Source organism: Mustela nivalis (genome assembly GCF_964662115.1).
Source record: "Mustela nivalis genome assembly, chromosome: 7".
NCBI lineage: Eukaryota > Metazoa > Chordata > Mammalia > Carnivora > Mustelidae > Mustela > Mustela nivalis.
In genome coordinates this window covers 9,927,320-9,943,821 of record NC_139026.1, presented here as the reverse complement: position 1 = coordinate 9,943,821, position 16,502 = coordinate 9,927,320, and the positions used below count along the sequence as shown (strand labels likewise).

Here is a 16,502-nt window from a genome sequence, read left to right as displayed (position 1 = left end):
AAGCTGAACAATTCTAGGGAAGGACTCTCATTGGCCCAGCCTGGGTCACATGCTTACCCCCTGGACCAATCCCTGTGGCCAGGATGATGAGGGCAAATTAATGGCCCAGCTTGGGTCGGGTATCCCCACCCTTGTCACCAGGGGAGGGCCTGTCCGCAGAAGAATGGAGGACGGCCCTGGGCAGACAAAAGCAGTAACAGCAGGGCCGGTTGTGTTTGTTTTTAACCAACACCTTTATTTTGGAATAAATTTAGGTTTCGAGAAAAAAGGCCAAGGTAACCCAGGAGAATTGGGCTGTGTGTGCTTCACCCAGCTTCTCGTGATGCTAACGTAACCACAGTCTGTTTGTCAAGACTAGGAAACTAGCGCTGGTACGTTCAGAACTAAACTCCGGACTTCACTTAGGTTCGCGCGTGTGTCCACTAATGTCCTCTTTCTGCTCCAGCATCCTGCCCCGAGACCACATCGCGTTCAGTCATCCCACCCCCTTAGTCTTCTCTGCTCTGTGACAGGTTCTCATTTTTTCTCTTGCTTTTCATGACCTTGGCAGTTTTGAAGGGTACCGGTCGGGGATTCTGTACCCTGTCCCTTGGGGCTTGTCTGATGTTTTCTCACATCATGGGTCGTGCGACGGGGAGATGCCGCAGAGCTGCGATGCCCTTGTCATCCCTGTATATCAGTGGGCACGTGATGTCCACGTCACTGATGTTGCCAACCTTGAGCACTTGGGTAAGGTAGGATATACTCCCACTTAACAGATGGGGAAACTGAGGTTTGCAGAGGCTGAGCTGCTTTCTTTAGAGTGAGTAGCAAGACAGAATATGAACCAGGCCTGTCTGACTCCCCTTATCCCACAGTTCCTTGGAGTTTTAGACAGGGAAACTGAGGCAGGAGCCCAGCTCTGGGGATGGGAAGGTGAGAAAGACTGCACCGTGGAATCCACATGTAAAGTTTACAGCAAAAAGACTGAGCCCCAAAATTCTTGCAGGTTCGAGGCCCTATCCGGATTGGCCTGGGGGCCTGGAAGTCACAGCAGACTCTAGCCAGGAGGGGCATGGAAAGGACACAGACTGGCACAAGGACCGTGGCTCAGCCAGGTAGGAAGTATGACGGAAGGAGGGAATGGCAAGTCTGACTAGGCAAGAGCAATCCAGGAGGGCTCCCTGGAAGAGAAGGCTGAGATTGTAGGAATAGTTGAGAAGGCAGCTCGCGAGAGAGGTCTGTCCCAGGCAATAGGAGAGCAAAGTGTTTAAGACCAGGTGCCATGAAATCCAACAAGACTGGGTTCAGTTTCTTGTGTTGTCACTGCCTGAAAAGTGGTCTTGGGCAAGTGACCCCTTGCCTCTGGCTCCCAGGCTTTCCCTGCCCTTCTCCCCTGAAATGCTCATTCCTGCGCCAGCTGTCAGACCTCTCCATCCTGGACCAGTTTCACACTTTGCAGGCTCCAGTGACAAGTGAAAATGTGGAACCCCTCTTTCAAAAATGATTTCAAGCAGTGAGACAGGACATTAAAGTATGGGATCCTTCAAGGCAAGAGTGACCGCATGGGTCACATGCCCATGAAACTGACCCAATTCTCAACCCTCAGTGATGAGCCGGACCCTGTGATATGATGGCCATATTTTCTCTATGGGTCCCCAGCCATTCATCACCAACTGCCCACTGGCATCAGTGGGACCATCCCATTGAGCGGTTGCTTTGCACGTGGCTTGTCCTGGTCTTGCCCCGGGTGGAAGGCTGAAGGAGATGAACTCCGAGGTGCTTCCAACAGTTAAATTGCATCCTTTAATTTTATGGCTTTAATATTTTTTTGTCGGGAAGCTTCTCAGCTCCCACACCTGAGATGCTACAAGGCAAGGGGTCAGGGTTTTTCTCATGCAGTCTCAAAACCCTGACGTCCCTAGGCGGCGTGGAGGTTTTAGAGGACAAAAGAACAAGTGGAAGAATTTCATCCACTTACATCGTGCAAATTTGAAATGGGAAATTAATGACGATCTTGTAGATATCACTGGGTTCTTAAAAGTGCTATGTGTTTTCCAAAGTCCACCCATCCGGGATGGCGGGTCCAAAGAGACCCACTTTCCCTCAACAGAGTGCTGTTAGCCTGGCCAGCCCACATTTTTGCATTTTGTATGTTACTACTCGTTTGTTAACTTTGCTTCCCCATTCCCTTATGGTCAAGAGGCAGAATATTTGAATCAGCCTGCCAGCACACGTCTCTTCCCTCTGCCGTGAAAACGTGTGCAACTTGCTTTCTCTCTCTGGGGTTCCGTGTCTTTACCTGAAAATTTGAGACTAAATTAGTTCTATGTCTTCAGTTCCTTTTCTGGCTTAAAAATTCGAGTGGTGGGGAAAAAACCCAACAACCATTTGATTCTGCTCATAGTTTTATGGGTCAGGAATCTGGGAAGGGCTCAGCTGAGCACCTTGTGCTTGGGGTTCTCGTGGGGGTGCCGTCAGATGCATTTTGGGACGGCTGTCATCTGATGGCCCAGGGGGACGAGGCAGCATGTCCAGGATGGCTCACTCACACAGCTGGCGCCCGGTGTGTGTCCTAGGTTGGCAGTGCTAAAGCTGGTGACCGAACTGCTTACCTATATCATGGCAGCGTCAGGGAACTGGGCTTCCTCCAGAACAAGCGTCCTGGGAGAACCAGGCAGAAGCTACACAGCCTTTTCCTACCTGGCCTTGGCAATCACAAGTCATCCCTTCCCCTGCTTTCCACTGGTGACAAGTGAGTCGCTAACACCAGCCCAGATTAAAGGGGAAGGGACATAGATGCCACTTCGTAATAAAAGTGTCCCCCAAAACTGGGAGCATGTTTTCAAACCATCACAATATATACAAAGCCCTCAAAATAGCGCTCGGGGCGTAAGAAGCCCTTGAACGCATTTGCTATTGGCGTACCACCCCGGATAACAAAAATGGATTGGTAAGACAAAAATGGTTTGTCAGACCAATCAAGTAGGGTTGAAACTATTAATGAAAATTCTATATTCCCCAATAAGGCATAACCATCCACCATGGCTCAGATTTTGATGTGCCTATGGAATGTGCTGGGTTGGAAAGGTAGGATTTTGCACAAGGGGAAGAGGAAAAAGTAAAAATAGAATGTACAACCGAAATAACTGGAACTGAAACCACGTCATGCCTATGGCCAGCATGGGGTCTCTCATGTCGGCATGGCCGGTGGTGGCGAGGAGCCTCTGAAGTTTGCCCATCTTTCCCCCCATAAAACAATCAAGCCATCGCTCTGGGGAACCATTGGCGTGTTTCTAGAACAAGCACGAAATAAAGCTTTCCAGCACAAAATTGATGACGTCCGTCCCTAAAGGCAGAGAAGGGACCAAAAGCACAGAGGCATTATTCATAGGCGCTTGCCTCGTAGAGACGTCTCGTTCTTTCTCTTAGCTGAACCAGGTGCAATACGTCCAGTGCTCAGCCCATCCTGAGAATTCTGATCCTGATTTCCCAGCCTCCCTTGCAGCTAGGGGTGGCCAGGCAAGCCTCTTCTGACCAATGAGATCGAAGCAGAAAGCCGCTGGTGGGCTTCCAAGGAAGTTTTTTTTTTTCCTTTTAAAGAAGTCCGATGCATGGTGGGCCTTTCTTCCACCGTCTCCTCGCCTGGAACACGGACATAATGCTGGAACCAGCTGTGATAGTCACCTTGTCCCACCTCCGGGCTTCTTGTTGGGGGAGGAAAACAGCCACAGTGGACGCAGCGGACCACTCCCTCCTCCTCAAAAGACTTCTCCTCTCGCTGTCCTCCCATTCGAGGGTCAAGTCCATGAGAAACAGGATGTTCATTGTCTTGTTCTCTGCTTTATCATCCCTATTCATTAGGTGAATAAAGAAACCTCTGGTTGTCCCCTAATATCTACTCTCTTTTTCTTCTGCAGAAATAGAAATGTGGGAGCACCTGAGTGTCTCGGTCAGTGGAGTGTCCGACTCTTGATTTTGGTTCAGGTCATGATCTCAGGATCATGAGATCAAGCCCCATGTTGGGCTCTGCGACAGGCATGGAGGCTGCTTGAGATTCTCTCCCTCTGCCTCTGTGCCTCCCTAACCCTCCCCACTACTTCTCACATGTAACTCCCACACACCCTCTCTCTAAAATAAATAAATATACGTATATATTTATATGTATATATATTCCATATAGATATAGATATATGGAAATTTTGCTGAATACATAACTCCCCAGATAAAGACTACATTTCCCAGCTTACTATGCAGATGGGTGTGGCCATATGACTGGATTCTAGCCAGTGAAATGTGAACAGAGATGAGGTGTGCTATTTCCTATTCGAGCCCTCGAAAGGAAAAGTACATACCTCTCCTTTGTTTTTCTGCCCTTCCCACAGGCTTGACAGTGGCTGCAATGGCAGGAGCTGGAGCAGCCTTCTGAAACCAGCCAGCGGAGCCAACTGCAGATAGAGGAAGGCAGGTAATTCAATGAAAAACTGCAACCAATCAGTACTGGTCACACCATGCCCAGACTGTCATATCTGAGAGATATAAACATCTATCTTATTTAAATCTCTGTTATTCAGGCTTTTTTTAAATAACAGATCTATATTCTCAGGAATGCATCTTTATTTATTAAAACATCTGTGGTTGGATTTTTTCCAAACAGCCACAGCCTGATCTGTACGTATATGAGGGAGACATCCTCCATGATGTTTCTGGTCCTGTCCATCCCTTAACACTGGTGCTGCAGAGGAGTCCTCTGTCCTCCTCGTTCCTTGGTTAAGTTCATTATTTGTGAGCCACGACGTGGACTGGAAGGGGCACTGAGGTGAGGACCGACTCTCCGTTGCCATGTAGGCTGCTAGGAAGGGCAGAGCTACGTGGATGGAGGCACTTGCTTGGGAATGCCAGTGCTCAGAGCTGATTCACAGTGAGCAGCTGGCAGGCAACAATGTGCTTCCAGATTTTCATTCAGTGCCGAGAGAAATTGAGAATATTACAAGTGCAATCAAGCCAAGGCCACTGAGTGGACGTTTTTTTAGCCAGCTGTCAAAAGAGATGGGCTGAACAAAAGTCTGCTTTTCCAACCTGAGCCACGCTCGCTCTTGAATGAAGGTGTACAGCAAGTTGTTTGTTGTTTGCTTGTAATGAGGGCCAAGATTCACAGTCTTTCTCTGTGACCCAATAACGCCAACGAAAACCATTCCTTTGATTCTAAGAAACATGACTTGTCTGTACAGTCAGCATCTAGAATAATCGGGCTCCATCAAATGTTCACATCTGATAAAAAGATACCAGGGTTTTTGCAAGACTGACTGTGAGGCAAATTTCTTGATTCCCCAACAGCCCGACTGTCCCAGCCCCTGACGACTCTTTCCACTGCTTGCAGGGAGAAATCGATGACACGGCAGCGAGCATATTAAAAGCCACATCCAAGAGCTGCTGCCGAACAAGAAGGAATGTCTTCCGGCGTGAAATGCAACCAAAGCGGGGTCTGGGCGGTTGGTTCTGACAGCATTCCAGCTCAGGAGAGTGCCGAGCGTGGCATCTTCCCTTCTGACAGCACCAGAAAGAGGCCTCCGTGCGAAATCGCTTCTTCATCAACTCGGGGGCTGTGTCCAATCCTCAAAGCCCAGGACCATCTCCCCACCATCAGGCACCTGTCCCTGTCCCCACCAACCTGTGGCTGAGCGATGGGTTGTCTGCTCCAGTGAAATCAAGAGAAGCAGATGCTTGGATGGGAGCCATGAGCTGCTGAACGAGCTAGCTTGTCATTGGGCCAGATGGGGAGGCCTGGCTCCTTCATCCACTTGGCAAGACATGATGGAGGACCTACTATGTGCCTGGAACACGAGGGTCTGGAAAATCAAAATAAAAAAATAAAAAAGACAGGGGATTACAAAGTGATCTCTTCCAGTGAAATGAAGGCAATTTTCAATTGTGGTAAAATATACATCATGAAATTTACCATTTTTTAAAAATAGACTTTTTTTTAAGATTTCATTTATTTATTTATTTGACAGGCAGAGATCACAAGGAGGCAGAGAGGCAGGCAGAGAGAGAGAGAGGGAAGCAGGCTCTCTGCTGAGCAGAGAACCCAATGCGGGACTCGATCCCAGGACCCTGAGATCATGACCTGAGCCCAAGGCAGCGGCTTAACCCACTGAGCCACCAGGGGCCCAAAATTTACCATTTTTAAAAAAGATTTTATTTATTTATTTGACAGGCAGAGATCACAAGGAGGCAGAGAGGCAGGCAGAGAGAGAGAGGGAGGGAAGAGCCTGCTTCAGGACTTGATCCCAGGACCCTGAGATCATGACCTGAGCCGAAGGCAGCGGCTTAACCCAGTGAGCCACCCAGGCGTCCCCCAAATTTACCATTTTTAAGTGTACATTGCAGTGACATCAAACACATTCCCAGCCTTACGTGACCAGTGCCGCTGTCCATCTCGAGGACGTGCTGATCCTCCCCAGCAGAATCCCTGTGCCCATTTAACACCAACGCTCTGTCCCGAGCCCCCGGGGAACCGTCATTCCACTTTCTGTCTTTATGGATTTGACTCTCCCAGGCGCCTCACCCAAGTGGGATCCTCCAGAATGTGTCATTCGGTGTCTAGCTTCTCTCACTTGGCATGAAGCCTTCAAGGTTCATCCATCAGAACGTTATTCCTTTTTCTAAGGTTGAATAAGCTTCCATGGCATGTGTTTGTTTTACACGTTTGGTATGTTTATGTCTGTTTCGTAATTGGCTTAGCCATTCATCATCTGATGGACATTTGGGTTTCTTCCACCTTTTGGCTCTTGTGAATAACGCTGCCGTGAATTTCGGGGTGAGTTTGAGTCTCTGCTTTCAGGGTTCTTGCAAACTCCTTTGAGTTTATACCTGGGAGCAGACTTGCTGGCTCCCATAGTAATTCTATGTTTCCTTTTTTTTTTTTTTAAGAGAGAGAGCGCTTATGAGCATGGGGGAGGGCAAAAGGAGAGGGAGAGAGAGGATCTTTTTTTTTTTTTTTTTTTAAGATTCATTCATTCACTGTAGAGAGCATGTGTGAGTAGCGTGGGGAAGAAGAGGGAGACAGAATCCTTGTGCAGACTCCCCACCGAGCCCGGAGCCCCATGCAGGGCTTGATCCCATGACCTATGAGATCCTGACCTGAGCCCAAACCCAGAGTCGGATGCTTCACCCACTGCACCACGCAGACACCCCTCGATATTTTTCTGGAGAAACCGTCAAGCTATTTTCCAAAGTGGCTGTACCATCCTACATTCTACCATTAACTTTAAACATATTTTATTTAGTTTTTTTTAATTATGACAAATCATTTCTTAATTACCTAGGATTGGTGGTTCACCTGTGCTGTGATGTAGCCCAAGGTGTCACGGCAGGGTGCAAGGCTGCTCTGTGGGTCTTCAGTTCCACGGTTCTGGAGCAGGACACTGAGGTGCTGAGGTCCTGTTGTGCCCAGACTGATGTGAGGCACTGTGGGGTACAGTCTGTGGGTGCACCTCCAGGCCACGGCGTTGGGTGTGGGGTCAGTCAGCTGTGTCTTCCCCAAACTGTTTTGGAAGAAGGGCAGCTGGAGGGGAAGTGGCTGAGAGCTGGCTGAGGCTGGCACCATGTTCGAGAAGGACTGAGAGAAGAGAAAATCATTCATGGCACAAACATCGTCTGAGCACCGGCCTCACTGGGAGCCAGCCTGTGCAGACGAGCAGATCCTGCCCTCCTGTCCAGAGAGCCCAGCGAGTCTCTGCTTCCACCAAGTCTAACAAGCTCAAGCTCACTGAAGGTCTCCCCAAAACACCCACTCCCACACAATAATAGCTGCTCATGAGGGGTGCACCATATGCTGGCCGACTACTAAGCCCGTCACATGGATTAACACTTCATCCTTATAGCAAGCCCCATTTCACAGGTGAGAAGATAACTATAGCTCAGAGAGGGTGAGTAGCTTCCCAAGATCACACAGCCGGAGGGGGAGGTGTCCACGCAAGTCACCCCAAACTACCTCTCTAAATGCGAGAGCCTTTTCTGAAGACACTGGAAGCAGCACCAGCCAGGGGGTTGGCATCACATACTCCGCAGAATCCAGAATCTTCTGAAGCCCCTCTTAGAGGGGAGGCCTCCCCCAGGGACATCTCCCTGCCCCTCTCCAATGTGTCCCTGGGTCCTCCTTCCTTCTGCCCAGACCCCCCAGCACACCCCCCCCCCCGCCCCTAGCCTTCAGCCCAAGACAAATAGCTCCTTCCTTCTGTAAAGCAGTGACGGACACATCCCACCCACCATGGCGGCCTCCACGGAAAGCCAGGCTCTCCCAAGAGCAGCCCCACCCGCTCGAGAGCAGGCAGGACTGCTGAGAGCAAACATTTTTCTCCTTTGTCACATAGAGTAATAGACTCTTGAAAAATCACATACTTGGAGGATCACAGCTGAATCTTATAATCTGAGACTCTCCATCAAAGAACCTTACAACCATGGGCTAATAGAATCTCGGAGCCAGTGACTCGAGAATCCCAGAACGCTACAGTCTCTCCATCCCAGAATGGGCAGGGGCTGATACCGAGTGGCCCGGCCGGTGGGCTGACCTGGGGCAGGCCGGGGCGGGGGAGTCAGGGAGGCGAGGGAGCCTTGGGGTTCAGAGGCAAGGGCGGGGGCGGAGGACAGAGGCTCAGCCTGTTGTCATGCCAGAGGAAGGAGTTGGCGTGTGAGGCCTGGCTCTGTTACTGATGGTTTTTAATTATGTAAATCAGCCCAGGGCCTGCGCCTGGCACAGGCTCGGCATCCATCAGCCGGCGGGGGAATTAATCAATAAATAACCAGCTGGATAGGGCCCGGGCATAAGCACCCAGCCACACCCCCTCCAGCACCCCAGAAGGGTCCTCCCCAGCTGGCAGGAGTAAAGGGATTACAAGCAGCTCAGGCCATCAGTGTGGTTTCACACACACACACACACACACACACACACGCATGCACCACGTGTGTCCCCACAGCTTTGGACCCATCACGTAGATGTAGAGGGGTACACGCCTGCCCGCAGGGACCCTGGGCTGTGGCCACCCCTGTGTGCCAGACACACACCTCCGCATGCACAGCCCAGCACACGTCTGGGAGCAAGGCCGTGGGAGGCCAACCTCACACCTGTCTCAGGTGGGACAGAGCTTGACCACCTGAGACAGACCCTTTTACCACCACGACCACCCCCTGCAGCTGGTCTGGCTGGGCTGATGCCCTCATTTTGCATATGACAAAGATGAGTCACAGAGAAGGGACTTGTCCTGGATTCTATCTGGGGGTCCTTCCTCTTCCCCTGACCGCCCTTGCCCCCACCCAAAGGTTCGAAGGGGCTCTAGATCCAAAAAAACTGGGGCAGAAAAGTTGAGTGGGGCGAATGCTAGAGCCCCCCAAGCCACCCCAAGGAATGCCACCCCTCCCTGAGAGCAGGAGCCTTGGTGAGCTGGCCAAGGGCAGGGCAAGCCTGCCCCCCAGTGGGGCCAGGCTGGCGGGGAGGAGCCTTCCTGCTCCCCCAGGGAACAGTGATAGATTGCCCTCTCCCACCCAGCATGCTCACTCCAGCTCCCCAGCACGGTCCCCATGAATCTGCCTCCCCATCTGGGCCCTGGCTCTTCCTTGATTACTTTCCAACATCAGGGTAGGTATTTTTGACCATCCCTAGCACAGGAGGGGGCTCATAGGAAGAATCATAAAATTAATGGACACATTTCTTCTTCCTTCACCCCCTTCTCTGTGCCTCTGGCTTTCTGCTGGCCTCTGCTTCTCTCTGGTTGGGATCACTAAATACTGAACAGAGAAATGACCCAGGACGTGAATGCGTTTCACCCAGCATGCCGTAGACCTCTGTCTCTAGGTCCGGCTGACAGTGTAGCTGGGGTCACCTCAAAACACCCACTTCCCTCACCCTCAGCCTAGGGGTTTCCCAGCCACCACCTCCCCAGGAAGCAGGAAGAGGAAGTGGGAAGCAGCCCTGCGTGGTGTAAGCAGACTCAGCGGACCCTGCAGGGAGGTTGGGAAAGAACCTTGAGAACCAGGGGTCCCCAAGGCAGTCAGCCCTTTGGAGCGATCACTCCTTGGAGCAGCTGATGAAGACCGTGGACTTCAGTGAGGGACCAGGGTGCACAGTGCTGGGAATTCAAAACCATAAGAACAGTGGTCAGTAAGCTCAGTGCCTGGAGCCAGCCTCCCTAAGTCTAAATCCAGGCTCAGCCATTTAAGTAGCTGTGTGACCCTGGGCAAGTTGTGTCTCAGTTTCCTTTGGGGTAAGGTGGAGTGAGTAATAGTACCTCCATGACAGGCGAGTGGGTATATACTCTTTAGAAGAGTCACTGATGAACACAGTTAGATGCTCTAAAAATTAGCAATTGTTAACCATAATTAAATGTGCCCATACACAGACCTTTGTGTGCATCAGAATGCCCAGGAGGGCTTTTAAAAATCCAGGTTGCTGCCCCTCCTCCCCACTCCCCGGGGCTTCTTCCTCAGCAGGTGTGGGTGGGGCTTGATGTTTGTGTTTCTAACACATTACTATCCCATGCTGGGATGGCTGGTCTGCAGGCCACCCTTTGTGAACCCACTAAAGCCTATGTTGGTGCTCACTATCCAGCTCAGCTCCCCAACCTGCTCTTCAACTTGAGAACTGAGACCTGGAGAGGTAAGGGTGGACCTGGCCAGGCCTCCCCAGAAGAGGAGGAAGTAGAAGGTCCATCACTAGCACTCCACCTCCCCGCCAACACCTTCTCTGCTGACTCCAGGAGCAGAGGCAGAATTTGCCTTCCCTGCCAGAGGTAATCTTTTAATCTCTTTGGTTTTAATCTTGCATGGCAGCATAAACCCAAATCCGCAAGGGGGGAAAGGAAGGGGTGGAGGGATACAAATCTTTTGTCCTGGGGAGGCACACAAATCTCTTGTCCTGGGGAGGCAAGTAATCCAGGCTTTTAACCCTGCATTTTATCAAATTTTTCATCCCAGCTCAGCCTTCCTCACCCCCTACTCCTGAGAGGCACTTCTAGTAGAAGATGAGGCTGCAAAGAGAGCAAACAGATGGCGTGAGGCCAGGTGGAGTCATGTGTTAAAAATGACTCCACCTGGGAGGGCAAAGCTTTCTTAAGTGGAACACAAAACAACATAAGAGGAAAATGGTACATTGTGCTTTGTTACAATTAACAGTTATAGTCATCAAAAGATACCATTAAAAGAAAGAAAAGCCAATTCACAAATGCAGAAAAGATATTTCAATACATAAATCTGACAAAGGATTAGTATCCAACATATATAAAGAACTGCAAATTAATAAGAAAAAAAAACTCACTTTTTTTTTTTTTTAAATAGGCAAAAGACACAAACTGGCATTTCATGAAAGACCATATGCAATAATCAATATGCACATGAAAAGACACCCAACATTATCAACCATCAGAGATGTGCAAATTAAAACCACGACAAGCTATCATTCACATCCGTAGGAATGGCTACAATTGAAAAGACTGAAAATATCAAATATAGGAAAGATACACAGCCGGTGAGAGTGGCCATGATTCAACTATTTGATAGTTTCTTACAAAGTTAAATATATATCTCTTCCCTGACCCAACCATTCCACAACTAGATACTTGCCCCAAAGAAGTGAAAGCTTATGTCTACACAAAGATGTGAACACAAAGGCTCACTATACCTTTGTTCATTACAGCTCTAAACGGGAAACAACCCAGATGTCCACCAATAGATAAATGAATAGGTGGGGGTCCTGGGTGGCTCAGTTAGTTAAGCATCTGCCTTCCCAGGGATCTGGAATTGAGCCCCATATCAGGCTTCCTGCTCAGTGACAGTCTGCTTCTCCCTTTGCCTCTCCTCCTGGCTTGTGTTCTGTCTCTCACTCATTCTCTCTCTCTCTCTAAAATAAATAAATTAAAATCTTTTTTAAAAAAAATGAATAGACAAATGGTAGCATAACCCACAGTGGAATATTACTCAGCAATAAAAAAGAACCAGCGACAGATATATATGCCCCAACCAGGATGAATCTCACAAGCAGGCTAAGTCTGAGAAGCCAAAAGAAAAAGAATACATTGCATGACTGTTTACATGAAGGGTAAGAATGGGCAAAACTAATCTCTAGTGATAGAGGTCAAGATCGTGGTTGCCCTTTGGGAGAGGAAAGGTTAGTGACTAGGAAGGGACATAAGGAACCTTCTGGGGTGCTGGGAATGTTTGACAAACAGGTAAAATTCATTGAAGTATACACTTAAAATCTACACTTTCCTTTCCTGTGTGTAAATTATAAAAGTTAGAGTAAAAATGAAGTGAAAAGACGCTACATCTGCAACGTGTTTTCAGGCCATCCCTTCTCCCCTTTGAGATTCAAAGAATGTGGGCCCCAGCCCAGCTCTGCCACAGTGTAACTTTGAGCCTTTATTTTACCCACTCTCAGCCTCAGTTTCCCTATCTGTAAAAAGGAAAGAATCTCTACCAGTCTGTGGGGAGAATCAGTGTGATAAGGAGGTGAAGATGCCTTGGGCAGTGAAACGTTCCCTTGGATTGTCACAACTCTTGAGACCCCCTCCCAGGGCCTGGCAGAATGAGGGGGTTGTGTGCATGAACTTGGTCACTGGACCTGGGCCCCTTGGGGCTGGGCCTACAGGAGTGTCAAGAGGTCTTCCTAGACAAGCTACCATCTTCTGGTCACCCACATCTTCAAGACTCCAAGCTACCCCATTCTGCCCTCCAGAGGGACCACCCAGACCTCCAACCTAGTGCCAAACTCTACCACCACCGCCATCATCACGGTTCCTTCCAGAACATACCTGCAAGACACAGAGCCCCCTACTTGGCAGCCTCCTCCTCTCTCCCCCAAACCCTGCCGTGGTTGTCAGCAGGACCCCTCCCCCAATGTTGGAACTACTCCAGGACACTAAGGGGAAGATAAAACCCCAAACTAGCACACCCCTATGGGCCTGTGTGCTGGCACTCACCGCTAGGGATCCTTCCCCTAACCCTCTCTAGCTGTTTGGTCTAAAACAGTCATAGCACCTGGAAAAAGCGACAGCCTTCGCTTTTAGGTGCATAGGATGCTACAGTACTCTGGGCCAGAGACTGCAGAGTACCCTTATCATGCCCCATCTCCCATTTTCCTTAGTAACAAACTCATATGGCAATGTGCCCAGCTGAAAGATTCCATTTCCCAGCCTCCCTTGCAGCAAGGCAAGGCAAATGAGGGCAAGCATAAATTGTTAGGTTGGGACAGAGGGAAACATTCAGCTGGTCTATACCTACCACCCCGGAAAGTAGATGTGATGATGGAGATCCAGCAGCCACCTTGGACCATGAGGTGACTTTGAGGATGGAAGCCACATGCTAAAGTTGGTGGGACTAAGAAAAAGAAGGAGCCTGGGTCTCTGACAAAGCTGTTGAGCCCCCCATCAGCCCTGGACTCTCCTACCTCCTGACATCCTTTGTGTGAAAGACAAATAAGCCTTAATCTGGTTCAAGCCACCATTACTTCTCGTCTCTGTTATCCACAATGGGAGACAATCTGACCTGATACATGAAAGCTTTGTGAGGTTGCAATTATTGTGAAACCCTCACCTCTTACACTCCCAGACACCCTACCTCCGTCTCGGGCAGCCATGATGCCCCACAGACCAGTGTTCAAATCCCAGCTCCCAGACACTGTGGATCAGCCTTGGCCATGACCCGCAGCAGACCCCGCAGCACGGCGTCCGGGGTGCTCCGAGCAGATCACTGCAGCTAGAGCTCTTCACACAAGGGCCGTGAAGCCTGCAGGGCACCGATCTGGACAGCATGCCTGTTGTAGAGACAAAGGGGACCCCAGAATATTTACAAATTGCAAAGAGCAAACAACAGAACACTAGCCAGGTGGGGTAAAACTCTCCTCTGAGCTTCTCCTCCTCCGTCTTGGCCACATGAAATGGAAGAGTTGGCAAGAAGCTCCCTGGTGAAACTAAGGTTTGCAGTTCTCCTGCAAGGGGGGTACTTTTGGGGCGCCTGGGGAGCTCAGTCGGTTGGGTATCTGCCTTCCTCTTGGGTCATGATCCCAGGTCCTGGGATCGAGCCTGGCAACAATCAGGCTCCCTGCTTAGAGAAGAGCTTGCTTCTCCCTCTCCCTCTACAGCTCCCCCTGCTTGTGCTCTCTCTCTCTGCCAAGTAAATAAATAAAGTCTTTAAAAAAAAAAAAAAAGAAAGAAGAAGGGGCACAGTTCAGCTATGCTGTGACCACCCTCCATGAATGTCCTACAATGCATGACACAGCGGCTGGGGACACAGCAAAGGCACCAGACAGCCAGGGTTCAAATTTCTGCTCCACGCACTTGGCTCTCCCTGTGCCTTAGTTTCTTCATCTGAAAAATGGGCACCAGTAGCTGAGGATTCTGGAGGCCTACCTGGGAAGGGCTTACAGGCTGCCTGGTACACACTAGGAGGGGCTGTTGACCGTCAGCCACAGCCGTCATATTCACACTGAGAACTTTCTTTCTTTAGGTCTGTGTGTTGTAGGAAACTGAATTTACTCACCAGTTCTGGAACATTTCATCCCCTGACTTCACACTCACTGCTCTTATTAGAATTAACCCTCTGAAGAGCCTCCGGGCACAGGTGGTGCAGCTGGAAGCTTTTCCTCTTGCTTCGGTTTATGCAAGGGAGAATAAGTGTGATTACAGGTGACTCATTTGTCAAACACAAGGTCAGAAATCTCAATTTGTCCATGTCACCAAGGCAGTGCCAGGAAGCTCCCTACATCCCAAACTATCCCCACCCCACCCCCACGTGGACTGAAATTCCACCATTAGAGCGGAGGCACCCTTAGGAAGAGAAGCAATTTAGGAGCCCAGCATCCTGGAGTAAATGCGCGGATCCAGGTCAGCAACGGGGAGTGAATCTCACAAGGAAAGGGACGGAAATGCCACAGGCAAATTTTTGGCTCTTCTCAGGGCAGTTGAGAAACCTGCAGCCACTAAGAGCTGTGAGCTCAGTCTCACCCACCTACACACACACACACACACACACACGCACACACACGCATGCACGCACACACACACAACACACCACTAATCGCTTTGCCCCAGCAGTCCGGGCTTAAGCGGCTATGTAGGCTAGCCCCACCCCCGCCTCCAGCTGCACCGGCCACCTCGGTCCCAACTCAGGGCGCCCAGAGGCTCAGCTGGGAAACTCTTGAGGGCTGGAAGCGGAATTCAACAGAGCCAGCCGCCCCCAGTGGTAACACTCCACCCCGCTCCCTCCCTCTCTCCCTCCCTCCTTCTCTCTCTCTCTCTCTCTCTCTCACACACCCATACACTCTCTCTCTCCTACACAGACACACAGTCAGAGACAACATACTAGACAGAGACACACACTGAACTGTCCTCCCAAAGGTATGACAAATCCGGAGAAGCCATACAAAAGCGTCCTGTCCAGGAGAAAGCGACAGCCCTGAGCTCGCTCACATCAGGTCCTTCCCTGCCATCGGGGTCTCTCTCTGACCCCCCCCCACCGAGCCCCCCATTCCTGCCCCAGCCAGGCATTCCGCCCACCCCCAGACACTCCACGGGAGCCCCCCACGTCTTTTCCCTAGGAGCCAAGCCCTGTCAGGGTCCCCTTTCCCCCCACCCCCTTTTCCAGCACTCTGGGCACCCCAGGAAACTGCTCACCCTCCCGTACTTCCCCCATTAATGTCCCTCCTGGCCCTGGAACTATAAGAATCCAGGAACAGGGACAGCATCCTCCACTGTCCCCCCCCAACCCTGCACAACAGGGCCACCCGTAAGCACATGGAGGAGCAGGGCCGCCTTCCCCTCCCCTTGCCCTGGGGCTCAGCCCTCATCTCTCCTCCTTGGGAGCCACTGGCGGCTCTTCTCATTTTCCAGCAAGTGCATGAAAACAGAGATTAGCGCAATTAGAGAAAAGTCGGCGGAGGGCAAGGCAGGAGACACCACGGTTCCTAATTACCAGCTCCAGCAAGGCATGGTAAAGCACAGACACTCACACAGATGACAAATGTGCACAGATTCCACCGCAGGGAGGGGGACAGGGAGGGGGGAAGCCCAGTTCCGTTCACGCTTCTCCCGTTTTTGTTTCAATCTGCTCTCTGCTGTTTGCCTCAGCTTTCTCATCCACGCACCCCAGAGAGGCAGCCGGCTCCCAAATGATTTCAGTCCCATTCTATGGAAGGGGAAACTGTGGCCCAGGAGACTGGAGAAGAACGGTTTCAGAAGGCCCAGTCCACAGGGCCCGTGTTCCTGGCTGAAGGTGGGGATCAGGGTGGCCCCTGTCCCAAGGTGAGGTCCCCGGGGGCCCTCCGTGCTGTTTTCTGTTCTTCTCTTCTCCCCGAAAATAATCAGCAAAGGGCTGACGTACACAGGCATGCTGTCCGGTGCTCGTGATGGGCTCAGATCTGCACGGGGGGTAACCTTCCCCTACAGCAAATGGCAGAATTATTTCACTGATGGCTGCTGTCCCCAGCTGGTCACGTTTTGCTGAGCCTGGTAGATATGCTGTGTATGGAGGAGTGG

At 50.6% G+C, this 16,502-nt stretch overlaps 1 long non-coding RNA gene across 1 annotated transcript; it reads right to left on the bottom strand.

The window, feature by feature from the left end:
• Positions 1-209: 209 nt before the first annotated feature.
• On the bottom strand, positions 210-14,128 carry LOC309868729. Its single transcript, XR_014313816.1, has 3 exons — positions 13,588-14,128; positions 7,304-7,600; positions 210-5,828 (listed from the first exon to the last, which is right to left on the bottom strand). It is a non-coding gene; the product is annotated as an uncharacterized lncRNA (long non-coding RNA).
• Between the last annotated feature and the right edge of the window lie 2,374 nt (positions 14,129-16,502).